The sequence below is a fragment of the Bos taurus genome, chromosome 9 (genome assembly GCF_002263795.3).
Source record: "Bos taurus isolate L1 Dominette 01449 registration number 42190680 breed Hereford chromosome 9, ARS-UCD2.0, whole genome shotgun sequence".
Lineage (NCBI taxonomy): Eukaryota > Metazoa > Chordata > Mammalia > Artiodactyla > Bovidae > Bos > Bos taurus.
Window position 1 is genome coordinate 34,328,033 of NC_037336.1, and position 25,482 is coordinate 34,353,514.

General features: G+C 42.0%; 1 protein-coding gene across 3 annotated transcripts in view; it reads right to left on the reverse strand.

Annotated features, from left to right (window-relative positions):
• DSE (dermatan sulfate epimerase) overlaps positions 1–24,992 on the reverse strand; it is a 76,362-nt gene extending 51,370 nt beyond the window's left edge. Inside the window, exon 1 of one of the 3 annotated variants that reach the window (XM_005210744.5) lies at positions 24,786–24,992. The gene's annotated coding sequence lies outside the window, so the exon portion shown is untranslated. The other 2 variants (XM_024996545.2, XM_024996544.2) reach the window with 2 other exon arrangements.
• Between the last annotated feature and the right edge of the window lie 490 nt (positions 24,993–25,482).

Genomic DNA, 25,482 nt, shown 5'->3' on the forward strand with positions numbered 1-25,482 from the left:
TTAAGTTTAAAAGTAAGTTTAAAAGAAAAGCAAATGGATAAGGCAAAAACTGTTGAAGGTGGTGCCTGAATGACCAAAGTTTGGAAGATGCTGAAAATGCTGAGTGAAACAATGGTTATTAAAGGCTAAAGAGTTTACCAAAATGACCAACCGTGACTCTCCCCATCTCTTTAACACAAAACAACCGCCAGTTCCCTTACATCTTTAAGCTGCCCTTGGCCCAGTTCAGGAGCAAGGCACCCTCAAAATGGCAAAATCGTGAGCTCTGCTCAGAGGCTGCCTATGAGTAGTGCACAGTTTACTCATAATTCAGTTCTCAGAATGGTTCTGAATGACGCTTTTTAGCCTCATTTTCCCCAACAGCCTTTCTTTCCTCTTCTCGTCCACCAACTCTCTCTCCTAATTCAGTTTTCCTTCCCATTCTTTCACCTCACTCGACACAGCTCAGAGAGCAAAACATTCCTAATTTTAGACCTAATCAATGAATACAGTACAGTTGAGATAATTCAGACAGAAATATAATCATTTATCTGCTTGTATGCACCACATATATCTGCAGCCGTCCAACTGGCATTATGCTAAGGCCAAGTCAAATAACGTAAAAAGGATTTAACAAACCGCCCGAATTCCAATTATCTTAAGTAGGTCCACACAGAGCAACAATAAGCCTAAAGTTATTTTGCTTTAATTCTGGTTCCAACAATCCACTGCAGATACCATGATTGCTGACACACAGCGATTTTGTGTGAAATGCTCTTCACATATTTAATAACGTGGCAAAACAGTACTAAGAGTTACTCTCACAATATCTCAGCATAAATATCTAGAGACAGAAATAAACCTGAATCTCCTAAGGCGTAAACCAAAGTTCTCTCCTTTAGCCAAATGTTTAACATTCAATAACATTAAAAGTTTCCATTTTTGTCGTCCTTACACAAAGAAAGCACAGAAAGCATATACCGAGAAGGAACAGAATTGAAAACTATACCAGCACGCTGGGTTTCAAAAATGAAGTGGGTTTCCAAACAGTCTGGGGTGATTTATAAACGAAACACAGAGTAGTACAAAAGTTCTTTCAGTTCCTCTGGTTTCAGAAATATAGAAAGTATAAAGATGGAAGTAAGAAATCACCCTATAGAAAGTAAACCATGTCCCAAATTAAGATGGATTTAAAAACCCCTTAAAATATGTGCCAAGTCTAAGGAGCACAGCACTAATTAACATTATGGGCGTGGAGTTGGGCAGACTTGTGTATAAGTTCCAGCTCTATTGTCTACTGGTTTTGATCAACTGACTTCGGCTCTCAGAACCCCCATTCTCTCATTCATAAAATGGTCCCAACTTCCTGAGGCAAATAAATATTATATAATGCACTTAGCATAAAACCTGACATGAAATAAGAGCTCCATAAATATTTGTTATTTTTAACAAAAAGGAAGACGTTTCAGACATGCAGAATTATATTAACCTAATGATACTAAAGCTGAAACTCCAGTAGTTTGGCCACCTCACACGAAGAGTTGACTCACTGGAAAAGACCCTGATGCTGGGAGGGATTGGGGGCAGGAGGAGAAGGGGACGACAGAGGATGAGATGGCTGGATGGCATCACCGACTCGATGGACTTGAGTTTGAGTGAACTCCTGGAGTTGGTGATGGACAGGGAGGCCTGGCGTGCTGCGATTCATGGGGTCGCAAAGAGTCAGACATGACTGAGCGACTGAACTGAACTGAACTGACCCATAAAATATTTTATTTGAAAAAAATTAAATATCATAAGTAAAAGAATGAGAACTAGAGATGTCAACTGACTAGGGCAAGGTCATGCCACATGTTAAGAGACTTAGCTGAAACTAGAACTCAAGGCTCCCGATTCTTTAAGGCATCATTCATAGTAAGCTCAACGCTCATTGGAAAGGAAAGCATATAATCCTTGACATTTTTCAAAATTTTTGGGGGGGTTTTGCCCCCAAAGAAAAGCATTAACATTAAATGAACTATTAACTGAGTTTGATTGCTTTCCAAGGCCAGTTAATTACTCTCGGTGTACAAAAAGTGACTGCTTATTACTGTATTCTTTGGAAGGAAAGGGATAGTGCTGGGAAAAACAATCTCTGGTTGGGGAGCTATTTCCTAGTAACAGGTTTATATCGTGGAAGGAGTACATGAGTACTTGGAGGATATCTACTGCCATTGCCAGAGTTAATGATTTCACCTCAGTCCAGGGTCTGGTCTTGGCTCAGATTATCATCTCAGCTGATCATCCTAGGAGATGGCAGCTGATGTTATGATAATAAAACTAAATTCCTCCTCCCTCAGCATATATAAATGTCAGTGCATTCATTTTTCAGAAATACAACAATCAAGAAGACTGGGAAATATTTTCTGGCTTCATTAGAAAAATACACAGGAAGCAGAAGTATTAGATAATTGCCTGGTGTATAAGGAATCAGAACCAAGGCAGTGGGAAGGGCCCTGGGCTTGGAGCAATTCAAACGGTCAAGAATACCACCACAACTGCACTTGAATGGAGTCTGCGTTGTCAGCCCCTGTCACAAATGCCCCTGGGATACCACTAAAAATAAATGCTAAAAAATGAATTGTGATAGGGTGATTGCAGCCATGAAATTAAAAGACGCTTACTCCTTGGAAGGAAACTTATGACCAACCTAGTTAGCATATTCAAAAGCAGAGACATTACTTTGCCAACAAAGGTCCATCTAGTCAAGGCTATGGTTTTTCCAGTGGTCACGTATGGATGTGAGAGTTGGACTGTGAAGAAGGCTGAGCGCCAAAGAATTGATGCTTTTGAACTGTAGTGTTGGAGAAGACTCTTGAGAGTCCCTTGGACTGCAAGGAGATCCAACCAGTCCATTCTGAAGGAGATCGGTCCTGGGTGTTCTTTGGAAGGACTGATGCTAAAGCTGAAACTCCAGTACTTTGGCCACCTCATGAGAAGAGTTGACTCATTGGAAAAGACTGATGCTGGGAGGGATTGGGGGCAGGAAGAGAAGGGGCCAACAGAGGATGAGATGGCTGGATGGCATCACTCATTTGATGGATGTGAGTTTGAGTGAACTCCGGGAGCTGGTGATGGACAGGGAGGCCTGGCGTGCTGCAATTCATGGGGTCGCAAAGAGTTGGACACGACTGAGTGACTGAACTGAACTGAATGTTATTTAGGAAAGAAGAGTAAACGTGCACCACCAACCCCTCCCCAGACCTCCTGCACCACCTCCACACTAAGCTCAGCTCAATAGTAACCATTCTAGTTTGCCCAACCCAATGGACAGGCCCAATAGTTAATACTGTGTTGGCCAAAAAGTTCGTTTGGGTTGTCTTGTAAGCCGAACAAACTTTTTGGCCAACCAAATATATGTCAAGGATAGCTGACCCTCCCACACTAGAACTGGAGGTGCCCTTATTGATGAAGGACTAAAACAGTCTAGTAAACCAGACAACTGAATGCCCCTGACATTGTACCTTATGCCCTGGTAAACACGTGGACCTTGCAGAAGTCTGCAGCTACAGCTCCTTCTTCTTCACGCTTCCAATGAAACCCAAGTTCCCTTCCTGTTTAGGCCTCCAGTCAGGTTTTAGGCAAACCAATGGTCTGAGAGCACTAATATCTCCCAGCAGAGCTATATATTTCCTTCTCTGATCTATTTTAGGGTTTGACTCTCAAAGAAACCTATTTCCAAGTATTTGAGAAACATCTTGCCGTGGTCTCACACATACTACTGCACCGTTTCCATATGTTTTAAGTAGAATATATATATATTTAAAGTTCTCCTCGCTTTTCTATTTCAATTTTATTAAATGCATCATTAGGATAATTTTAAAAATTATTTTTCCTCAATATCAAAATAAAACCTTATAGGTCCTTGGTAGACTTTTGTAGTGAAATAAATCTAATATTATTCTTAAATATATCAAACGCTAAGAAAACATATGGTTTTGGTACCATACAATCATTCCCTAAAATTATACTCCCTGATGTGTAAAGCCTATGGACTCAGCCAAAAAAGAAAAATTTAAAAACCAAGCACTCTTAATCAAAATGAAAGTTCTTTTTTTTACTGATGGCTTACTGTTTCCTTACTTAAGGGTGAAATGAAATATATCTCCCCAAAAAGTCATTTCCAAACAAAAGTCCACAATATGAAATTATAACATGCAGAACCCCAAGAATTTACACAAACTACTGAGGGAGTAATCATAACCCTGAACCCACACGGCAAAACCACACTGTGTATAATAATGGTGTTCACCCCCTTCACACTCAACGCTGGAGAAACTTTAGGTTAGGTCTATAAGTTAAGTGCAGCCCTGCACAGTCAAAGAAAATTTCCATGTGTCTCTAGGAGAGTTGTTTAAAAGATTCCACATTTTCTCATTCCACATTTTCTCTGAAGTTCACATCTTTGCAGCATCAACAATAGTAACTGTATAACTTCTTTATATAAGAAGAAGAATTAAGCTAGATTATATTTTTAAATGGTCATACATATTTTCTGGTGTCAAATCTGAAATCTCCATCTCGCATGCACCACAGACTTTTGTTTGAGTAATTTAGTGGCTATCAAACTGACGGTATAATTCAGGCGGAGAGTTTTGCCTGCTACACATTTCTACAAAACTAAAAACCATTAAGATTCTTCTTTTGAGAGAGTGGTTGTCGTACAGAAAGCAGAGAGGAAGTAAAATTTTCATGGAGGCAAACAGAGAACAGGACAGAGAGTAGGGGGAGAGAAGTATCTACAACGTCACTGATGAGACTACTACAGTACTGAATTTTGCCTGCAAAAATGCTCAAAGAGAAAATGAAATGGTTTTATACTTTCTAAGACAAGCTATAAGTAAATTCTAGTTTATCTAGCAGTGTAACAGTTGGATATCTTCTGATTGGTACTTGTTACAGTTTTAATGGATTTTCTTAATGATGACATTGGACGACAAAATCCTATTTTCAGAATTTTTTATTCTTACATTATTTTCAGAACAATCTAATGCTGAGTATGAAAGTGAAAGTCGCTCAGTCATGTCCAACTCTTTGTGACTCCATGGACTATACAGTCCATGGAATTCTCCAGGCCAGAATATTGGAGTAGGTAGCCTTTCCCTTCTCCAGGGGATCTTCCCAACTCAGGAATCGAACCCAGGTCTCCTGCATTGCAGGTGGATTCTTTACCAGATGAGTCACCAGGGAAGCCCAAGAATACTGAAGTGGGTAGCCTATCCCTTCTTCAGCAGATCTTAGTATAATTAAGTGTATTTCTTTTTTGGCATTCTGAATCTTTTAAAAAGTGGTAGCTTATGTATTTTAAGTTTTCCACTGTATTGTTTTCCAGAATTGGAATACCAATTCCCTACCTATACTGGGAGTAAGACTTTCTTGTATGTATTCATTAATTCAGCTATGTATTGAGCAGCTATAAACCTAGAAACTATATTAGGCATGAGGCTACAAGGTAAAATTTCTCCCTTAGTCCAAAGCAATTTATTTAACTTATTGTACCTGGCCCCAAAGAAAATTAGCAATCTTTTTTGTTTTCAAAATTTTTCGTAATCAAAGATTTTTCTAGAAGAGTTTCAAAAACTAGCTGTGACTTTCTCAGCAATAGCTTTAAACATGAAAACACTATTTTCTGGCATAACTGACTAAAAGCAAAAAGCATGTAAAGAAAATGAATAAAGATAATGAAGCCAAGAGCTAAATATAACCTCATACAGTTTCAAATAACAGTTAATTTAAACCAGGAAATGTCCATGAAAAGTAAAGGAAAAATTTTCTTCCTGCCACAGATTCATAAGGGCAGACTGCTGAGGCAGTTAAGAAGGCTGGCCCAGGAGTCAGAGTGGCTTTTTTCACCACTGTGTGACTGTGGACAAGCTAAACCAAATCCCTTACTTAAAATGAAGAGGACAATGGTATTTGTCTCACAGGCTGGGTGGGAGATTAAACGACATAACACCTATAAAGTAATTAACACTTTCTGGTAAGGGTTCCCCCGAAATGCTAGTTCTCATCATTCACCTCAGAACCCGATTAGTGATTGAGGGCACAAGTGGGAGCCAGACTTAAAGAGTTTGAATCCCAGCACCACCACATCCTTAGCGATGTTCCTGTTTCCTCCTCTGTAAAATGGGTAAAATAATACATTCCTCACAGGGTTTCTGTGATCTTAAATTAGCTTCAAGCACTAAAAGGGTCACTGGGATTTAGAAAGTGTTCCACAAACGCTAGCAGTTGTCATCATCTTGCCAATAAGAACACCAAGGTCAGTCCACAAGAGAGAGAGCGTGCTATGACACCAGGAGGAAGTGCTCACAAACCATCACTCACAGAAGGTTATTTTTAAAACAGGTACAATGCACCATGTATTCATAACCTTGTAGAGTCTTCAAAAGCCTACAAATATCAGATATTTTGACAAATATAAAGTATTTGATGCCAAGAAGTTGGCCTTTCTTCCTGCTCAATGGCACATTTATAACTTTGAGGCTACACATTCCAAGTAACTGAACACATGTGAGGAGAAAAGAAGTTTCTACATTTAATACTATTTCTTCGGCAACCAAATTTTATACAGAGAGAGAGATAACCATTCTGATTGTATATGTGCTCACCCAGTCAGAAAAATATCCTAAACATAGAAACAACAGTTTTGAAGTTTAAAGATGAAAAACTTACTTCTGAACTTAAAATTTTTAAATCTTATGTTTGATCGAAATACATTTTCTACTTCCCATGAAAGTGAAAGAAAGTGAAGTTGCTCAGTCGTGTCCGACTCTTTGCAACCCCATGGACTGTAGCCTACCAGGCTCCTCCGTCCACGGGATTTTCCAGCAATAGTACTGGAGTGGGCTGCCATTTCCTTCTCCAGGAGATCTTCCCAACCCAGGGATTGAACCCAGGTCTCCCACATTGTAGGCAGACGCTTTACTGTCTGAGCCACCAGGGAAGTCATAAATGGCATTATATATTAATTTTCAGTTAGCAATGTAATTCTTTGAATTTGTGGACATAAGTATCTTTAATTCTGTAGCCAAATCTCCTCCTTTGATTTTTGAGCTATATGACTTCTTTTCTTAGCACCTGTGATGATTACTTTTATACGTCAACCTGACTGCAGCCATACAGTGCTCAGATATTTGATGAAATGTTATTTCTGGTTGTGTCTGTGAAAGGTTTCCTGAAGAGATTAGCATTAGAAGTGGTAGACTGAGTAAAGCAGATTGCTGTTTCAAATGTAGGTGAGTCTTGTTCAATTCAGTGAGGATCTGAATAGAACAAAAAGTCAGAGGAAGGGAGAAATCCCCTCTTCCCTCCCACTCCCTCCCTTTCTCTCTGCCTTACTGATGAGCACGGACATCATCTCCTCCTGCCCTTAGACTGGAACTTGTATCATCAACCTTTCCCGGGTTCTAGCTTGCAGACAATCAGCTTCCGTAGCTGCATGAGTTGCATGAGTTAATTCTTCTGCCTCAACATCAACTTCCAGGCTACCCTCTCTCCTTTCTACCTCTTTCCTGACTCCAATCAATACCACATACTTGGAGGTCAATGCCTCTATTTTTCTAGCCCAGTATCTGCAAACTTCTGTGGAATAAGTCATGACAACAATTATATATTTTTCAGGCAAAGTACCACAAAATACATTTAACTTCTCATACATAATCTACTCTGGTTCATTCATTTACCTATTTACCTAAAACTATGCATATTTAGAATATGTCCTTATAGCATAAATTTACCCTCTAATAATAATGACTCTAGGAAGCACTAATACCATGTTCAAAGCCCTACCTAGCTATGCAGGAAAGTGAAAGTGAAAGTGAAGTTGCTCAGTCATGTCCGACCCTCATCTACCCCATGGACTCAGCCTACCAGGCTCCTCCATCCATGGGATTTTCCAGGCAATAGTACTGGAGTGGGTTGCCATTTCCTTCTCCAATGCATGAAAGTGAAAAGTGAAAGTGAAGTCGCTCAGTTGTGTCCGACCCTCAGCGACCCCATGGACTGCAGCCTTCCAGGCTCTTCTGTCCATGGGATTTTCCAGGCAAGAGTACTGGAGTGGGGTGCCATTGCCTTCTCCTGGGGTGCCATTGCAGGAAAGGGTTAACTCAAATCCTACACATTTCTAAGAAAGGACTGGCCCATGTCTGGTTCATGGGAGATGAGTTCTGAGCTCTCATTATATTCTATGTGATAAGAGGATTTTGGGGTGTCTGAGGCCTTGGGCCATGTGGTACTATTAAGATGGGACAGTTTATACTAACAATGGGATTCACAATGAACTGTCTTTGCTCTGGGGGACCAGAATCTGAATAGCTACAGTCAGTCATGCAGGCGCTACATGCTTCCAAGACTGAACCCCAATAAAAATCCCTGACCGCCAAGGCTCAAGTGAGCTCCCCTGGCTGGCAACTCTTTGTGAGGGTTGTCACAGATTCGTGCCAGGAGTGGAACTTCATTAGCAGAGGACAGTGGAAGCCTGTGCCCGGTTCCTCCCAGACTTCACCCCGTGCACCTTTTCTCTTCGCTGATTTCAGTCTCTATCCTTCAGCTGTGTTAAACTATAACCACAATTGTAACAGCTTTTTGAGTCCTTCTAGTGAATCACTGAGCCCAACCGTGGTCCTAGGGAACTCCCTGACCTCCTTTTTAGTTCAATGATCGAAATTTCTGTTAGAATTCTGAAAGTCTTGCTATAGCACTTTGTCCCATTACATAAGAAAATGTCATGATACTTTTCACCAACTCTTTCTCCTTACTTAACTTCTGATATTGTTCTACTTTAAACCCCTCAATATGATTGTGTCCAAGGATGTTGCTATTGAAGTAAAGGACACAGCAGAATACTGGACTTAGGATTAAACAACTTAAAAGCCTTAGATACAGTCTAAAAATGAAATACATAATGTTAGGTGGAAAAGATTTTCTCTAGGAAGTAATTTGCTGGCACTAAACATACAATTTCAGTTCATTTGTTTAAAATTAAAATGTCATTTATTGGATGGCAGGTATGCAGTGATGCTTTTAACACTATACACAGTTCCTTTTCATCTCTTACTTATATTTAAGCATTCTTCCATTTTTTAATCTTCTTTTTTTTTTTTTTTTTTGCCGTCTTCACATTCTCAAACATTTTTATGTGTACTTTTGTTCTCATTCTCATTTTTGTCTAACGGATCATAGTTCCTTGGCATTAAAATCCCTGAGTACTTTCCAAATGTCCTCCTATGAATCATAATCAAAACTCAGAATACCACAGACTTGGTTTGTAGAACAAAGATACAGAGATGTAATTAACCCAAAGACGCAGGCACTGCTGTCTCAGACTTCCCCATCTCAGTCTCAGTTACTGGCAATCAATCCTGCCAGAAATTCAGGCCCAAACTCCCTTTTTTCCCTTCCCCGCTTTGTCTCCATATTCAAACCATCAGCAAATTCTGTTGGTTCCATTCTCAAAATACATCCAGAATCCAGCCACTTTCGCCACCACCATAACAGCCTAAGCCACATCATGTCTTGCCCAAATCACTGCAATAGCTTCCAAACTAATCTCCATCTTCGCCCTCACCTACAGTGGTCATTCTCGACACAGGAGCCAGAGCTGACCTGTTCAACCATAACTCAGATTATGTCACCACTCTGTTTAAAACCCTCCAAAGGTTTCCCATCTCATTCAGAGTCAGCACCAAAGTACCAACATGCATGCTTGCTCAGTCGTGCAAGTCATGTCTGACTCTTCAAGAACCCGTGGATTGTAGTCTGCCAGGCTCCTATGACTGTGGGATTTGCCAGGCAGGAATACTGGAGTGGGTTGTCATTTCCTCCTACAGGGGATCTGCCCGACCCAGGGACTGAACTTGCATCTCCTGGATCTCCTCCATTGGCAGGAGGATTCCCTACCGCTGCATTACCTGGGAAGTCCCCAAGTACCACCAATAGTTCTCAAGTCTTTATGTGGAGTCTCCACCTCCTACAACTCTCCCCCTCTTTTCCCTCCCAGTCACATGGCCTCCTTGCTATCCTCATACACATGTGGGTGCTCTGTCCCCAGTACCCGTGTGCTTGTTCCTCCCCCAGACGTCTACATGGCTTGCTTCCTCACTTCAAGTATTTGCTCAAATGTCACTTTCTCAGTGAGGCCAGATGTGACCATCTCATCTAAGTTATATCCTTACCACGTTTAACCACCATCACTCCCTAAACTCCCTTCTGGGTTGTATTTTCCTTCATGGCACTTATAACTCTCTAATTACTATACAACCTACTTATTTTTTGTGTGTGCCTGGCTTCCCCCTCTAGAATGTAAGCTCCATGAGGGCACTTTGCTGCTTTTTGCTATATCCCCGCCACCTAAGCATGCCCAGCACTTAAGAAACAGAAAATATTTATGGAATTGATGAATTTAATAAACGTGTTTAAGATGCAAAGCTCTAAATACTCAGAGATAACTAAACATATAGTTAGATAACTATATAAATACAACTACATAAAAAGAAGAAATAATGATCTTTTGAGTATAACTTTTGGAGGTAAAATGTATTACAATGCCTGAACCTTAGAAGACTGCTGAGTGTGATTATTAATGACAGAGTTGACTGAGAGCTGCCCTCTGCCCAGTGCCCTTCCAACCCTCACTCAAGCAAAGCCCCACGTATACCCTTGATTGTGGTTGGCTCCCGTACCCCCAAGCCCACCATGTCCTGGTCAACGTGCCTGGCCTGCCTCTGACCACAGTCCACTCCCTGAGGATTCCCTGCTGTTTCCCAGCATTCCACAAGTGGTTTTCATGGGTTTCCTCAGAGTTTTCTCCTAAATGTCACCTCAAAACTTTCAGCCCCTTTTGCATGGGATTAGACATTCTGCCGCTCCCCTTTCTCAAGCTCAGACCAGCCAGACCTGCTTCATGCACGATGACTGCATATGCTAAGACTTTCACTGAGGATCTTCTGTTTTGAAATTTAAAGTAATTTCCTTCATGTCCCTTCTTTTAACCACATTCCCAAAGATTATCATCATAACATAATGGTTTGTTATAAAGGCTTTATTATTGCTATTACTTGGATATTTTATTTTAAATTGGAGGACAATTGCTCTGTAATGTGTGTTGGTTTCTGCCCTACAACAATGTGAATGAGCATTAATTATATATATATATATATATATTCTTTTCCTCTTGAGTCTCCCTTCCACCCCACTCCTCTAGGTCATCACAGGGCACCAGGCTGAGCTCCCTGTGCTATACAGCAGCTTCCCACTGGCTATCTATTTTACACATGATAGTGTATATATGTCGATGCTACTGGAAATTTTTTTAAAAAATCCTCTGTACTGCCAACATTTCTTTTATGCAGAGATGTCAAAAGAATAAGGGTGCTTTCTAATGAATTATTCTTCCTTTCACACCTACATTATTCCTATTATTTTGTGCTAAAAACTTCTTGTAACAGTTTTTATAGTTCGGTCTATAAAACATTACTAGTCAAGAAACAATTTTTGCGGAGATATGTTACTAGACAGTGGAGACCATGCATGCTGTGAAGAATAAGACAATAATTTCTGAATTGATGGTGACAGATTCACAGGCCAAAACACATTTTCCAGTAAGAAATAGCCCAACTCAGAGCCTGAAACTGCCAGATATCTAATGTTTGTGTCTGTATGTTCCAGGTCATGAACATTTAACTTGGTGTCTATAACCTCATATCGGTGCATTTACTGCATTTTTTCCTGACTTTAGCATTCTACTCTGGCAGTGGTAGCCCCATTCTTTGTATCTCTTAAACTAGGAATGCTAAGTCACTTCAGTCGTGTCTGACTTTCAGCGACCCCATGGACTGCAGCCTACCAGGCTCCTCCATCCATGGGATTTTCCAGGCAAGAGTACTGGAGTGGGGTGCCATTGCCTTCTCCAAAACTAGGAATACACCTCTCATATCCACCCTACTCATTTCACCCCGTCTCTGCTCATGGCCGGATTCTACCTAGCTATTTCTTTTAGTCAAACCTGAAGGAATTCTCTTCATCTATGCCAGAGAAAACTCCTCTTGTACTGATTTTATTTCTTAGACCTTCTTCTCATGTCCTGTCCTACATGAATGTGGAGACTAGATGACCATCTGCCAGGTCAATTCCTGAGGTAAATGGGACAGGGGGCAGAGATGACACCTAAGATGCTCCAAATTAAAGATTCTGTGAAGTAATTTTGACTCTTTCAGTGATACATACTGTATTGTGCTCTCCATGGAGGCTGAAAGCCATTCTCCCCAACCCACAAGCAAGATGGGAACCAGCCTCTTCCGTTCCTGGAGCCACCTTAGTTTCCTCAGTGACTTGCCAGGGGTGACTCTCCTGGCGCATTCATCTCTTGCAAATGTTATTTGTCTCTACTCTTTTTAATCTTCATGGGTCATTTCTATTGTTTTCGAATAGTTCTCAACCTCTCAGTGACTTGGGAAACTCAACCCTACTAAAAACCTGTGTGCATGCATGTGTGGTCGTGTCCGACTCTTTGCAACCCAGTGGACTGTAGTCCCCCAGGCTCCTCTGTCCATGGGATTGACCAGGCAAGAATACTGCTGTGGGTTGCCATTCCCTTCTCCAGGGGATCTTCCCAACCCAGGGATCGACCCACATCTCCTACATCTCCTGCACTGGCTGGCAGATTCTTTACCATTGGCACCACCTGGGAAGCCCAGAGGCATTAATTTCCATCTTACCTCACAGCTGCATACCTACTCACTTACTCATTTTCAATTAACTCCTCAGCAAAATCCTTATTCTGAAACATTAGATTTTTGCCTCTTCTCAAAAGTATTCAGTTCTTCCTTTATCACCTATATTTGGGGACAGTGACACATCATCCAAATTTACAGAGAAAACTGAAATTATCCGGTGTAAGTACAATGTCCCTAAACTTACCTTAATATCTTTCTCTCTAATCCTAAATGGAAAGAAGTCATGGAGAGTGCCATCCTGGAAAGATAGAAGAAAGGCAAAAAGATCTTTTCAGGACTTAGGGAGCACACAAATATCCACGGCCAACCAGGCACAATGTGTCCACTGCTGTTCAGGAAACACTGCAAGTCCAGACAAAGAGGAGACAGGAGAGCCATGGATAGCTCATTACTTATTTCCCATGTAAAACCACAGAGGTCTCCTCTTTTCTACAGTCCTTTAGGCATGTCATGGCATAGTATGGTAGACTCAAAAGATCTAACTTGAAATTAGTAATGGGTTGAATTGGGTCCTACAAAAATTCCTGTGTTGGAGTTTTAATACCCTCAAAATATGACCTTATTTGGAAACAAGGTCCAAATAAACCACAGATATAATTAAGATATAACAATTATAATTAAGTTAAGATGATGTCTTACTGGAGTAGGATGGGCTCCTAATCCAATACGATGGTTATCTTTATAAAAAGGGGCAATTTGATGACAGAAATGCATAAACAGGGAGAATGCCATGACAAGATGCAGCGTGAGATGAGGGTGAAGTGTCCACAAGCCAAGGAACACTGAAGACTGACGGAAACCACCAGAAGCCGGGAGAAAGGCATGGAGCTGGTTCTCTCGGCCTTGGAAGGAACCGATCCTGCTGATGCTTGCATTTGGGACTTCTAGCCTCACAGAACTGTGAGACAATAGATTTCTGTTGTGTGAGCCACTCAAGTGGAGGCATTTTGTTATAGTAGCCCTAATAAACTATATGCAGTCCTAGTCCTACAATGTTCTCATTCCTAAAATTGTTGTTCACTAAGTCGTGTCCAGCTCTTTGCAACCCCATGGACTGCAGCACTCCAGGCCTCATTCCATTCCTAAAGTAGGGATCGTAATTTTTATTATATATACACCAAAGGCTGCTATAAAAAATAAACATATAGTGCTTACCAAATACTAGGAACTACGCTAGGTAATTCACATGGGTTAACTCATTTAATCTTCACCACAATGCCGTAACACAGATACTAATATTGTCCCCTTTTCACAGCTGAGGAAACCGAGACACAGCAGAATAGTAAGGAAAAGCAAAGTGAAAGTCATTCAGTAGTGTCGGACTCTTTGCAACCCCATGGACTGTATAGTCAATGGAATTTTCCAGGCTAGAATAGTGGAGTGGGCAGCCTTTCCCTTCTCCAAGGGATTTTCCCAACCCAGAGATTGAACCCAGGTCTCCCACATTGCGGGCAGATTCTTTACCAGTCAAGGTCACACAGAAAGTGAAGGGGCCAAGATATAAACCCATGCAGTCTGACAGTATTACCCATGAAATAACTATCTTTGTAAACTATCAAGGTCCTTCCAAATTAAATAAATCACCATCATCATAACCACTTCCCTACTCAAGAGCCTCTATTTCCCACAGCAGAAATAACAATTTTCTCCTCCAAGAGCTTCCACAGTCTAGTTCTGGCCTGTCTCTTCAACTTTAGCATTCACTTCCTCCCCACACAAACTCTCCCTTCATGCTTAACTGCTCATCCTTGCTTGAGCACAACTCATATTTTATCCTCGATTCCCACTGTTACTCTCTATGAGGGTTCCCTCTACCTGCTCCACATCAACCTCCTATCTTTCTCAAAGAGCACAGTACTATCTAGCAACAGTACTATCTAGCAACAGCATTCCCTAGCAACTCTATCCACAAGTGGCCTCCCCTATGGCCCCATACACGCATTGCTCAATACTCTTTGGGAATTCAGGGATGATGCCAACCAAGAAAGTGCATCTGCCCTTTTATAAAATGGTAAAACAAAGAAAATATCTACACAAACCACTAAAGAAAAAGGAAGTAAGAAAATTCCCTGACAGTCCAGTAGTTAGGACTCTGAGCTGCCATTGCAGGGGGCATGGGTCTGATCCCTGGTTGAGGAGCTAAGATCCTACAGGCCAAAAGAAAAAGAATTATATGAGAATTACAAAGTACTACTGAAATTCATAGAAATCAATACTTCCAACTGAGTTGAAGAAGGATGGATACACTGAGGGGCATCTGAACTGGGTCTTAAAAAGGGATCAGGAAGAATGTCTATAGCTATCTATCTATAACTATCTTTAACTATGCCCACTAATTAATACACTCAGTACTAATAACATGCACACTGAGTTACTTGAAGATACTTGTTTTCTCCTTTTCTCACATTTATTGTTTCAGTCCTCTCTGAATCCAAAAGGGCTCTGAGACAGATCACACCTGCTCAGGTATAAGCCTCTGGGAGGCGGGGATCTTAGATCCCCTTAGATCTTCTTTGTCTTCCCTATGGTGTCATGCACAAATGATTATGTGCAACACAGGCCTTCAAAAATATTTGTGGAAAACAAGGAAAGAATTCATGAAGAAGGTACAGAAGATAGGAGAGAGACTGTCATGAAAGGAGATAAGGGAATTAGCATGATTTTTCTAAGAAGTTCTCCTTGACCTGGCGGCTACCCCACTCCTTAGCTCACTCCTCTTCCTGCGCCTTTGCTTAGCTGGTGGCTATGCGTGCAAGGCTTTCTCTCCTCCTCCTTTTGGCATAAAATCCTCTGAGGCCCAGTTCATTCTCCCCTCCTTGCTGAGTATTCTTCGCCCACGTAACCTTCACAGACATTTTTCTTCCTGCAATCCTGTTGCAAGGATTTGTCTGTTCAACACTTAATTGTTCTCATAAAGTTTCATACTCAGTTATCCTTCTCCAACCAGACTTTATAGCTCCTGAAGGCTGGAAACCATGTTGTTTTTTTTTTTCTTTTTTGCATGCTGCCCTGCTTTGGCTTCAACCAGACGTCCCCTCAAACATGAAGTACCTGGCAAGTACTTGCTGAATGACTAAATCCTTTCAGTATTTCTATCGCTAAAGTAGAACGTTCTTTCATCTGACTCTCAGGTTCAAAAGTACACTGGAAAAAATTATATATCAAAGCATTCATTCCTGGTAACACAGATTTATCTTTTCTAAAACTTGCAATCACTGAACCAAACTTCAGTGGCTTCACCAACAAGAAAAAAAGGTGTAAGCGCACAAAGAAGGGTCTGTTACATAACCACCCGAACACTGCTAGCTCCATTCAACTTTAGGCACAGGATTTATCATTTTATGGCAATTTAGTAGTATAAATACTGCCAACACATTTCTTCCCCAAGAAAGAGATATTGAAAGTGGCCCAACTTACCCTAAAACTTGCCAGATTACATTTAACAAGTTGAAGTGAAACTGAATTTTTCAAGTTCCTGCAGCAGATACTCAAATACCATTTGTTAATTTGAATTTTATTTAGAATAACTCTATGCAAGTCACAGTAAATCTAAAAACTATTCATGCTGAAAAGCTTAGAACCCTAACAGAGTATGTGATTAACAGGATCTCTTACGGAAACAATACTGGTTTCCGTAAGAGAAAAGAAGTGGATCTTAAATTTTTACACTAGAGTTTAAGAAATGATAAACTGAACTATTGCATAAAAGTAATAGATCAATTATTATTCTGCTCTCTATTTCACCTGGGTTCTCATTAGAACCAACATGCTCTAACTTGTGAAAGACTTACATTCAAATTAGAGGAAAAAAGAAGAAATCAACCTCATATCTAAGGGAGACAGCAAAAGACACTTTAACTGGTTAACTCTGCAGGCTTTTCAGTGATTCTAAGAAATCAGTTTCCTCTGAGAAAGGTAACTGTGAAAAACATTTCAAAATTGCTTTAAAACTATGGGCTGTAAAACTAAGTGGAAACATTCCATTTCAGCTGCCTAAGACATTGACATTGTTGGGCTCCTGTTCTTGGCATCCCCCAAACCCACTGACCCAATATTGGCTAAGTCTGCTTTCTAACACCTTTAGCAGCATCAGTATGAACATGCTTTTAAAATGATTACATCTTAAGTCCTGCCTAATTTTATTACTGTGAAAAAACACGACCACTGGCCTGCAACCACAAATTAATTCTACTAGAGTCTATTTTCCTGAACAAAAATGAAACAAAGCTCACGTTCTGTTTCTATACATGCCATTCTTTTTAACCAAAAATACTGCTGTTAAGAAGTCTGGAGTATAAGCGAAGTTTCCGAGCTCTTTCTGACATGGGCAGCCTCTATGTTTTGACCACATGGCTAATGAATGCCCCATACACTCATGTGACCACTGTTGCCAGTCTCACTCTCCCATAAAAATGGGGTAGAGAAATGTAAAAGATATTACTGAAAGTCCAAATGCAACACCACATCTGCTGCCAAGCCCTTTTTAAAAAAGATTTTCTAAAATAAAAAAGAAATGTAGAGGAAAGTGATCCGTTTGAGGAGAAAATAGATTAGACATAGGGGAGAAGGGCTTTCAGACACTGTTATGTGTATCTGAATGAAACGCTGAAGCAATCTTATGCATGATCAATACTTAACCAGTTAGCAAATATTAATACTTTGCTCTAACAAATAAAAGTGCTAAGTAGAAACTATACACAACTTGTATTTCAAACACTAAAACTCACCATATCGTCTACCTTCACATAATTAAGTCACTTTTAATTTCCAAGATTTTCAAATCCAGATGAGCAGCAGTCATAAAATTAGAACCCCAGAAGACAAATGCTTACATCCCTCCTGGACAACCTCACTTAAACCTTTCTAAACAGAGAAGAACTCAAAGGCCTCCTTCATAAATCCATTCTAAAGGTTAAAACATTCAGAAAAACTTCCCCGTATTTAGCATAAATCCCTCTTGATGCCTGCTGTAAGTCGATTTCCTCTTCTTTTTCTTCAGGGAAGATGGAAAACAGCTGTTCAACATTCCCTTTCAGGCCCCTTTTTCCTTCCTGCCAGGCCCATTTCCCCCTTGGGAGAAGTGTAAACACTGCAGGTGATTCCTAAATCCAGCTGGCCCCTACCCGATTATCCAAGGGGCTGGTGAGCTCGGCCCCGTGCGAGCCTCCTAGGATGCTGTCATCCAACTGCCAAGGCCCCAAGAAGAGCTCTTTACCAGAATCTGTGGAATTCCAGAAATCCTTTACTTAGAGTCTGTCCTCAGATATAGTCAAGACAACAAGAATAGCACTGTGTCAAGAAGAAAAGCTGACAGTTGCAACTGTAAAGAAGGTAAGCAGTGTTATCCTGCAGCCTGGCGGGCTTCACTACCACTCTGCCCGGTGTCAGGGTGTTGAGTGCACCCTGGCATGAAACATTTTTAAACTACTTGATGATTTTTATCATGCAATTCTTGAGTTCCTTTGTCACTAACGCAACTTTCTGGATGTAAGCTTACTTTAGAAATGCAATAACCCTTTCAATACTCCAAGGTGCAGAACTACTCTAAATGAAGGTGTTAATTTGTAGTCTTTTATTTCTTTTTTTTCACTTTTTAAAATATGTTTATTTGAAATAAATGAGCATTGTTCACAGCTCTTCTCTGCTCCTTTTTCCCTGCCACCTCTGTTTCCTTTGCATTCTGTCCTGTTTTTTTTCATAATAGGTATTTTAGAGGGATGACAATCCCTTCTCCCCTGCCAACCTGCCAAAGATCCCTACATCCATCTCATACAAATGCAGATGAGCAAATTCTAATGAAAAGTGACTTCAGCATGGATTTCCAATCCCTAAGAAGTAGAGACCACACAGTCTGAAGAAGAGGATGTGACAGTAAAATGTATGCAAAGATAAAAAAGGGCACTTTTGGTTTCCGGAACAGAACAGACTTGTTCAAGAGGCCCATGGGCCTCAGCCAATTACCATGATCCATTTGATCTTTCTGCTAGGGAGGACTGTCGCTTCATCTAGGACATCACTGGCATCCCCTGGTTCACCAACTGTGCTCCCAGTCTATTTTTTTTAAATTAGTAATCTCTAGGTTCACAACACAATATGCAGAGCACTACGTTTTACACTAATGCTGTTAACTCCCACTTCAAGAATTGCTAACAAATATCCCCATTTTTCTCACAATAGTCATTAGACTCCAACAGTAAAGCCAGTACATTGCCTGTGTACTTCATCAATAAAAATATTATAGACCCACAGCTTGGTGAGCCCATTTCCTTTACAAATTCTTTTTACGAGTTATGAAATGCTGACTCAGCTTTGTTGTGGTATAACATCTGCACGCATTAAATCCCTTTTGCTTAGTAGCTAAGTTTGTTACACATGAGAAAAAGGCAAAAACCTTAATTTAATCAACAAATTTACAACCCTATGGCATCTGTATATGAAATGATTATTTCAAATGGAAACATTTAAATGACTGTGCTGCTGCTGCTAAGTCACTTTAGTCGTGTCCGACTCTGTGCGACCCCATAGACGGCAGCCCACCAGGCTCCCCCGTCCCTGGGATTCTCCAGGCAAGAACACTGGAGTGGGCTGCCGTTTCCTTCTCCAATGCATGAAAGTGAAAAGTGAAAGTGAAGTTGCTCAGTCATGTCTGACTCTTAGCGACCCCATGGACTGCAGCCTACCAGGCTCCTCCATCCATGGGATTTTCCAGGCAAGAGTACTGGAGTTAAATGACTGTGGACCTACTCAATTTCTACTGAATGATCATGTACACTAAACACACAGGGAATTTTACTATGATAATCCTAATATTTTCCACTAATTAAGTAGAGAGGCCCTGTTAATTCCATAAATAATACCAAAAATATTTTTCGCATGTGGACACACACATACACTCAGTTGCAAATTCTCTCTGTCTAGAGCAAAGCAGATGGATGCAGTCTACAATGGATACACGACATACGCATAACTGAGAGTTAACTACACACATGTGTTTTGTTATATTTTTAAAAACAGGACTACACTTACCTAATGGTTATAACTATTCTCAAATATAAAATGCCCAAACAAATCATGCTATTACCAGGATGTTTATAGCTTCTACATATTACTAAAGAGGGAAATTCTGTTCTTTCAGAAATTGTTTACTAACATTTGATGACAGCACTTACCAAGATCATGTTTATGGACTACCCTAAGGGAGCTGGAACAAATAGAAGGAAATCCAGTGGTAATCTTAAAGCACACTAAAATTCATAGTGTTATCTGGAATTAAGGACAGAACTCCATTCAAGAAATAAACAGATGGAACTTGCCTGGTGGTCCAGCGGTTAAGACAGCACGCTTCCAAAGCCAAGGGGTGCAGGTTCCATCCCTGGTCTGGGAACTAAGATCCCACATGCTGTGCAGCATGATAGGGTGGGGTGGGGGTGGGAAAGCAATCATTCTCCAATAAAATTAATTTTAAAAAAGCAATTGTACTCCAAACAAATTAATTTTTAAAAATTAAAGAAAAAATAAACAGATGGTCGCAACCATCATTTCTTCTTTTTCCAAAGTAAAATCATTCCCTTTTCTTTTCTGTGGTATTTAACAGACTCTCTAAACACTGCCTCCTGCAGGTTTATACTCTTCTGGGCATCTGACAGAGGATCTGAAATCCATACCCTTGATATGCTGGAGCTTGCTGAGACATGCAGACGGAAGCAACACAACTGGTAAAACACCCAAAAACCTGAAGCCAGCAAATGAGAGCTGAGCAATGAGCATAGGGCTCTATGGGAATCAGAAGGGGCCCCAGGATGGAACCCTGATGAGGATGATAAGAGATAAGCAGAGTGAGAGGAGCGTGCTGTGGGAAGAGGGCCCCAAAGCAGCCAGTTTACAGAAGCCTGAAAAACACATAAGCAAGCATTCCAGGGAGCTGACAAATCATGGACAGTAATGAGTAGTAAATGGGATAATAAATTAGATCTGTAAGAAAATGAAACGTAAGAGTCTTTAATAACATGGATGTGGAATCATAAAGGAGAAAAGTAGAATGAAATATGCCATTTAGGTTAATCTGAAATTTAAAATAGGCCACTGCTACTGCTGCTGCTAAGTCACTTTAGTCGTGTCCGACTCTGTGCGACCCCATAGACGGCAGCCCACCAGGCTCCCCCGTCATTACTTGTAAATGACAGACAAGTCTCTTCTTTTCATGGTATTTCCATTTCTACAGCTCTAAAATAAGGATAAGACACCTGCTCTATATCACTCTTCATTTCCGCTAGGCTAAAAAATGAAAATATTAGAATTCTTTGGAAAAATATTGAATTACTTTCTCACGCTCACGCTCAGTCATGTCTGACTCTTTGCCACCCCATGGACTGTAGCCTACCAGGCTCCTTTGTCCATGGGATTCTCCAGGCAAGAATACTGGACTGGGTAGCCATTTCCTCCTCCAAGGGATCTTCCCCACCCAGGGATCAAACCCACCCTTCCTGTGCCTCTTGCATTGCAGGAAGGTTTTTCACCACTGAGCCATGGGGAAGCCCTAGGCAGTTTTAAATAGAAGCATTCACATAGCTGTATGATCTACCAGGGACTCTTGTTTTCCTTCCATTGTCTAATGCACAGGAACTCATAAGCAAGAGTTTATTAGGCTCCTTTTTATCCTGTCCACAACACTACCTTTTTTTCTAGTATGATTCTTTTCAGTAATATCTCTCCACCACGCCCTAATCAAACCACTCTTCTACATGCAAGTAGGAGCTGTGAAACACTAAAGTTAGATGGGTAAGAACCTGGGACTACATTTATTTATTAAAATATATAGAAAGATTTTCTTTAAAGAAAAATCACTTCAATTAAAAATATTATCCACTTAATGCAAGGTTTCACTTTTAAAATATATAATTTATATTAGAGTTGGGCATTAGAATCAGTAAGACTTTTTGAAATTCATCCATTTCTAATTACTGCCATCATCAAATAGAAGCATGGATCAGTGCCACTGAAATCTAGGACTTTAAACTCTACTTCCATTCTGCCCTTAATTCATCAGATGAATTTCACTGGGAAGTAATTTCTTTTTGGTACTCTGAACTTATACACTTGCCGAATTCCCATGTCAGGCACTGACTCTTGGTTTAGATTACACTGTGTCATCCAAATACCCACTGGTAATTTGGTGACTCCCAACAAGTTTTTTTTCTACAAATCAACAAGCATACGTGCTAAGTCACTTCAGTCACATCTGACTCTGCGACCCCATGGACTGTAGCCCACCAGGCTCCTCTGTCCACGGCATTCTCCAGGCAAGAATACTGGAGTAGACTGACATGCCCTCTTCCAGGGAATCTTCCCTACCTAGGGACTGAACGCATGTCTCTCATGTCTCCTGCAATGGCAGGCAGGTTCTTTACCACTAGGGCCACCTGCAAAGCCCACAAATTACCATGGGTGAAGATAATGTAATTCCAAGATGAGAAAATCCTAAGGCATTTTATAATATAGTCAAAAGAACTGTCCTGTCCTCTACTTGGAGCCATTCTTTCAGAAGGATTGATGGACATGGAATCTCCACCTTACCCACTCCTTCATAATAGTAAAGATCCAGCCCTTCTCAGTAATCGGAATAAAAGGATCCACTACAATGATGACCTTCCCTCTACAAGAGGGTCTTGATCTCCTCAAAGGCCTGCCACAAACATATTCTAACATAAAAAAAGTTTTGGTTTTTTAATTTATGGGGGAAGAAGGTGAAAAAAGGATAAGAACATGTACAAACATGCTAATGATATCTGGGCTTCTCACATGGCGCCAATGGTAAAGAACCCCCACCAATGCAGAAGACATGAGAGACACGGGTTCAATCCCTGCATGGGGAAGATCCCTGGAGGAGGGCATGGCCATCTACTCCAGTATTCTTGCCTAGAGAATTCCACGAACAGAGGAGCCTGGATGGATACAGTCCATGTGGTTGCAAAGAGTTGGGTATGACTGAAGCGATTTAGCATGCATGCAAGTAATATTTAATACACACTGCAACTACAGAATGCTAATTTTTTACTAGTTTCTTTACCCCTTTGGGAAACAAACATTATTGATACAGTAAAACCCCAATCTAAATGCTGTATCTTCCTTATTCCTTTCCAATCATTTGTTGCAATTGTAATATTGAGTGGAAACCATGTAATTTCTTTCATGGGACAGAGTGTCATCCAATGCAAGTAGAAATAAATACCAAAATATTCAACTACAAATATTAAGAAATGTATAAACAAACATCTTATTGCTTAATTGCAGAATGTATTTTCATCTATGATCTTAAAATACTTTTTCAGAGATTAAAAGAAACCTTTATAATGAGGTCTTGGGAAGGGCAGTACAACCTCAGTGAAGTTAAGAACCTCCTGGATGACCATCAGATCCCCTCAAGGCAGCATTGTGGGATATTGGACTGGTCAACAAATCTCACTGAAAACATGTTATTAGCTAATTTGTGGACTAACTTTATAAATACTAAAGTAGATAGACACACAAATGTTAGGTATTATGATGGTCCTGACTTCATGTGGCTAACTTCTTACCCAGTCTTTCCATAACCAGGCCCCAAACCTCAGAGAGAGGAACTTTAAAAACCTTCTACCCAGCAGGCCCAGGAAGGTGCTAATAAGTCCTTCAGTGACAAGGGGTCTATACTGTTTTCTGTTGCAAATTTCCCTTTTGTCCACATTTTCTCTTCTCTATTTTTATAGAACACATCTTACCTGCACACTTTACAAAAGGACACATATCTATCTGTATGGTAACCTTGTAGTACATGATATACAAATTTCTTGCATGAATCCTGCAAACAATTTGGGGATCTCATTTTAGAAGTAGTCAGAATATTCTACAAAATATTGCATATCCTATTTCATTTCATACAAGTTATCATTTATTGCGAAATTAAAAAAAAAAAAACAACTGAAGAAAAGGAAATTCCTGAAAGGTTAAGGTCTATTATGTGAAACATAAAATACTGGGGGAAAAAATTGTTTTGAAACTATTTCTCAGTTGAGAACGTCCGTTCTCAAATTTAATGTCAACTAAACCATGACTCTCTAAAGCATGACTAACGAAAAAATGTTTAAAAGAACCCTATAACACGGAGATCCCTAGAAACTAAAAGTGTCATTTCCTGATCTAAGGAATTCCAAGTAAATGAGGTTCACCTCCTACTTATAAGCAATCGATTCGGTTTCAGCCTTCAATGCCCGCCAGCCTGAGCAGAGGTTGATGCCTCAGCCGAGCGATGAAAATGAGAAAATTCTGAGGTCACAAACAGCTTAGATTCCATCCGCGACAGAGCCCATGTGGCATTGCTCACAGAGCTTCCCAGCCTGTGAGTCAAGCACGCCCCACCCCCCACCCCACCACCAGGGGCTGCCTGGGAGTGAGGTTTACCAACAATTTCTCCAAGTGTCGGTGGAGCCTGGCGGCTTTGGAATCCGGCGTCTAGGGAGGCTCGAGACGTGCTCGCCTGGCTTCCACAGTCGCAGAGGCTGGCTGCCAGCGCCAGGATCGGCACACCCGACCACCACCACCCCAATTAACAGGGAGACGGAGGGAAAGGAGGGCGCGAAACTGTGCCAACCTACCGGGCAGAGGGAAGCCGGAGCCCCCGGCCGTCCGGGAAATCGCGGCTGGGCCGGCCGGACCCGACGCACAGAAAAGTGATCTCCGAGTTTTTACCGTGCGCCCAGCTCTGCGCTGGGCGCCCAAGGGTTGGAAAGGGACTCAAAGCTGCCCTGCCGCCGGGGAAACTCACGGCTCCGGCTTCACGCCTCGCGCGCCCCCCAGCTGAGCTGGGCTCGGGCGCGCAGGTCGCGGCACTCGGCGCTCGGCGCCCGGCGGGGGACGTGGCTCTGCGCTTGCCTCCCGCCGACTCCCGGCCAGTCTGGCCGACGACCCTCCCGAGACTCCGGAAGAAAGTTGCGCGGCGCGGGGTCCAGAGCCACGTCCGCCGCGCGCCGCTGCCCACCACTCGCGCGCCCCTCCGCTTACCGCTCCCCGCCGCGGTTTCGTCCTCTCGGGCGTCGCCTCTCCAGCTTGGGCCCAGGCTCCGGAACCCCTTCCCGGCCCCCTTCTCTCCAAGGCGCCCGGGCCCCCGGCGGCCTCGGAGCCGAACCCTCAGCGCGCCAGCCGCGCCATGGGTGCGGGTGGGCGCCGCGCCACAGGATGCGCCGCTGCAGCCTCGGGCGGCGCTACTGCGAGCCGGGCCGGCGCGGGCGGGTGGGTGTGGGCGAAAGGGGAGGAGGGCGGGACGCGGCGGGCGCTGAGGCTCGCTGGAGGGAGGAGGAAACCGCAACGTCACCAGAGCCCCGGGCGGCGAGGATGGGAGGGGGAAACGGGGACCCCTTCCCGCTGCGGGACCCCAACCTCCGGCCCGCCCCGCTTTCTCGCTCTCCTCCTCCTCTCCGAGGACTCGCGGCTGTCGGCCTTCCCCTCCACTCGGGCCCGAATGCACGTACCCCTACCCTGCCAGGCCTCTTTGGCTTCAGCTTGCTCTAGTTTCTAAGGACCCCACACGCTTTGGGTTCGACTCTAGAATCGCCCCAACCGCGGGGTACTTTTGGAGGCCCGAGGGGAGGAGCTGATGGATGCTTCACAACAGCTCCGGGAGAGGAAAACGTGGAGAGAACTTTACACCGGAGACTGTTCCCCGCTCCCCGCGCCTTTTCCAAAATTGTTACTCCGTTTC